Below are 3,963 nucleotides of genomic sequence, written 5' to 3'. Positions count from 1 at the left end.
GGCAGTGTGAACAGAATGAAGTGATAAAAGAGCCCGAGGCATTCAGGGACCAGTGGGGAGTCCAATGTATTTGCGGTGAGGGTTGTGTCTGTGTATTAAGGTAACATTGACTGAAGTGTGGGTTGTAATCAGACTGTGGAAAGGACTCTGAGGCCAGGAAAAAACTACTGTACTGATAATGAGCCAGTGGAAGGTTTTAGGTAGGAGCAGGATGTGATCAGATTTGGCTCTTAGGAAAATAACTGGCAGTAATGAAGAGAGTGGATGAATTGTCAGTCATGGGAAGAGAATGGCATCTGAAGGGAAACATTAGGGCTAAAATAAGGTAGTAGTGGTGAGGATGAGGAGCCTAAAATGGAAAGCTCTTTCTCATCTGAAGATTGAGGGAGTTGTTGAGAATGACCACATGGTTTCTAATTGGGTCAGATCATTCTGCTGGATGAAGATTGTAGCAGACTAAGAGGATTTGGATTTTGGAGTTGGGGAGAAATGGGAAAATGATGAAGTCAATTTTGTACATGCTAAGTTTGAGGAGTTTTTAAGACATTAGATAAAGATACAGATAGTTGGATTAGAGATTTGGCAGTCACTGGCTTATAGACTGTCAGTTCAAACTTGGGAGTAAGGTCATCCAGTAAGAGTGCATGGATTAAGAGGAGGATAAATATAAAATGGAACCCTCAGGGACATCAAAGTTTAATGTAATGTAAAGAAAAATCAACCATGGTGATACTGAGCTAAGAGGAGGAGAGCTTGGGGAGAGGGCCATCCTAGAAATTAAATGAGGATGGGGAAGTGATTGAATGCAAATATTGCATAGTTCTTCAGTAGTATGAGTATTGAAAATAGTCCATTAGATTTGGCATTTAGGCTTTTTCAAATGGGTTTGCCACCAGAACATAGGTGTCATGAAAACCACTGCTAAACCTAAACCAAAATGGGAAAGGAAAACATTCAAATAAACATTGTTGTCATTGGACATGTAGTAGATTCGGGCAAGTCTACCACTACTGGTCATCTGATCTACAAATGTGGTGGGATTGACAAAAGAACCATGGAAAAATTTGAGAAGGAGGCTGCTGATATGGAAAAAGGGTCCTTCAAGTATGCCTTAGATCTTGGATCAGCTGAAAGCTGCACATGAATGTGGTATCACTGTTGATATCTCCCTGTGGAAATTCGAGACCAGTAAGTATTATGCCCCAGGACACAGAGACTTTTATCAAAAACATGATTATGGACACATCTCAGCCTGACTGTACTGTCCTGATTGTTGCTACTGGTGTTGGTGAATTTGAAGCAGGTATCTCTAAGAATGGGCAGGCCCATGAGCATGCCCTTCTGGCTTACACACTGGTGTAAAACAGATTCCATGGAGCCACACTACAACCAGAAGAGTTACAGGGAAGTCATTAAGGCAGACAATACCTACATCAAAAAAATTGGTTACAACCCCAACAGAGTAGCATTTGTTCCAATTTCTGGTTGGAATGGTGACAACATGCTGGAGCCAAGTGCTAAAGTGCCTTGGTTCAAGGGATGGAAAGTCATCCCTAAGATGGGAATACCAGTGGAGCCACAGTGCTTGAGCTTTGGATTGCATTCTGCCACAACTCATTCAACTGATAAGCGCTTGCATTTGCCTCTCCAGGATGTCTTTAAATTTGGTGGTGTTGATACTGTCCCTGTGGGCCGAATGGCAGCTGGTGTTCTTAAACCTGGCATATGGTCACCTTTGCTCCAGTCAATGTTACAACTGAAGTAAAGTCTGTTGAAATGCACCATGAAACTTTGAGTGAGGCTCTTCCTGGGGACATTGTGGGCTTCCATGTCAAGAATGTACCTGTCAAAGAAGTTCATTGTGGCAATGTGGCTGGTGACAGCAAGAATGACCCATTAAGGGATGCAGCTGGATTCACAGCTCAGGTGATTATCCTGAACCATCCAGGCCAGATCAGTGCTGGATATGTACCTGTACTAGATTATCACACAGCTCACATTGCTTGCAGGTTTGCTGAGCTGAAGGAGAAGATAGGTTCTTGTTCTAGATAAAAATTGGAAGATGGTCCCAAGTTCTTGAAATCTGGTGATGCTGCCATTGTTGATATGGTTCCTGGCAAACCTATGTGTGTTGAGAGCTGTTCTGACTATCCTCTTTGGGGCCATTTTGCTGTTTGTGAGACGAGACAGACAGTTGCTGTAGGTGTCATCAAAGCAGTGGACAGGAAGGCAGCTGGAGTGGCAATACCGCCAAGACTGCCCAGAAAGCTCAGAAGGCTAAATGAATATTATCCCCAATACCTGCCACCCCAGTCTTAATGGTGGAAGAATGGTCTCAGAAATGTTTGTGTCAATTAGCCACTTAAATTTAAAGATTTTATTTATTTATTTGACAGTCAGAGATCACAGGTAGGCAGCGAGAGAGGAAGAGAAGCAGGCTCCCTGCTGAGCAGAGCCCGATGTGGGGCTCGATCCCAGGACCCTGGGATCACAACCGGAGCCGAAGGCAGAGGCTTTAACCCACTGAGCCACCCAGGCACCCTAATTGGCCATTTAAATTTAATAATAAAAGGCTGGTTAATGATTACAATACATCATAAAACCTTCAGAAGGAAAGGATAATGTTTTGTGGGCCATTTGTTTTTGTGTGTGTTTAAAGTTATTAGTTTTTAAAATCAGTACTTTAATGGAAACAACTTAACCAAAAATCTGTCACAGAATTTTAACATCCTTTAAAACAAAAGTTTAGTAAGAAAAAAAAAAAAGATTTGGCATTTAGAATATCAGTATTGACTTAATAATATAGTTACTATGGGGTGTTAAGGAATAAATTAGAAGTAAAAAAATGTTTATAATGAGTATAAATAGTAATTTCAAAATTCATTTCTGTTTTTATCAAGGCTATACATGTGCACATTTAAAATTTAAGATAGTGCTGTGAATTGTGTAAGACTGATCAATCACAGACCAGTACCCCTGGAACAAATAATACATTATATGTCAATAAAAATAATTCAAACAGTACTAAAAGGCTCATTAAGAAAAAAGATGGCAGTCCCTCTTTCTGAAACTAAAATGTTGGACTTCATTCTCTTTCTTAACTTTCCTCTTTTATTTCTATTTCTTTGATATTTTTGGTCCTATTTTCTGGAAGTTTCTTTGTTCATTAAACTCTTCTATTACCTTTTAAATGTGAACAGACAATCACAGTTTAAATCTTCAAGGCTCTTCTTTGTTTTCTTATATATTATTTCATAGTACCCTGTTCTTGTTTCATGTATATGTTATGTTCTTTTATCTTTCTGAGGAAGGAGAGACAAGGCTAAAAGTATGTTTAGACTTCCAAAGAGAACTCTGGAGAAAATTTCTATTCTTTGCTAAGAGAGGAAAGGTCCCATTCATTCATGCAAATGGAATTTTCATGGGCCTATCCTAACAGGCAGCCAGATTTGTCCTGACATGGCTGAGTATTGACATGGACACAGTTTAGTTTCAAGCCAAGAATCCTTCTACAAAGACACATAGGCATTTTGTTTTGTATGTTCAACAAATTCAAACCTTTCTGAGCCTCTAGGTGGCACAGAGGGATAATTAGAAAGACATAGCTCTTGTCAGATCTCAACTTGAATATTAATTGGGACCAAATAGTCCATGGAAATGAGATCCAAGAACCTGATGAGTTAACGTATCTGTTTGTTTCATGTGGAGCAGAAAACCAAAGTGAGAATTGGGGCAGAAATTCTGTTTAAGTTATATTTTTTGAATTCTAACTCCATTGTCCATATTTTCATATGCATTTTCTCAGGGAATTCTCATAATAACATCATAAGTTAGGTGGTGTTATTGTCTTCATTCTTTTTAAAAGAGTTTCATTTATTTTTTAAAGATTTTATTTATTTGTCAGAGGGAGGGAGAGAGAGAGAGAGAGAGAGAGAGAACAAGCAGGGGGAGCAGCTGGTAGAA

The 3,963-nt window shown here is 39.4% G+C and overlaps 1 pseudogene; it reads left to right on the top strand.

The window, feature by feature from the left end:
* Positions 1 to 829: 829 nt before the first annotated feature.
* Positions 830 to 2,400, top strand: LOC101676340 (annotated as a pseudogene).
* The last annotated feature ends 1,563 nt before the right edge of the window (positions 2,401 to 3,963 follow it).

The sequence above is a fragment of the Mustela putorius genome, unplaced genomic scaffold (assembly GCF_011764305.1).
Source record: "Mustela putorius furo isolate JIRA1106 unplaced genomic scaffold, ASM1176430v1.1 tig00003850_pilon_pilon_pilon, whole genome shotgun sequence".
In the NCBI taxonomy this organism is placed as follows: Eukaryota; Metazoa; Chordata; class Mammalia; order Carnivora; family Mustelidae; genus Mustela; species Mustela putorius.
The sequence above is the reverse complement of the archived record's forward strand: the minus strand, read 5'-3'. Positions and strand labels throughout refer to the sequence as shown.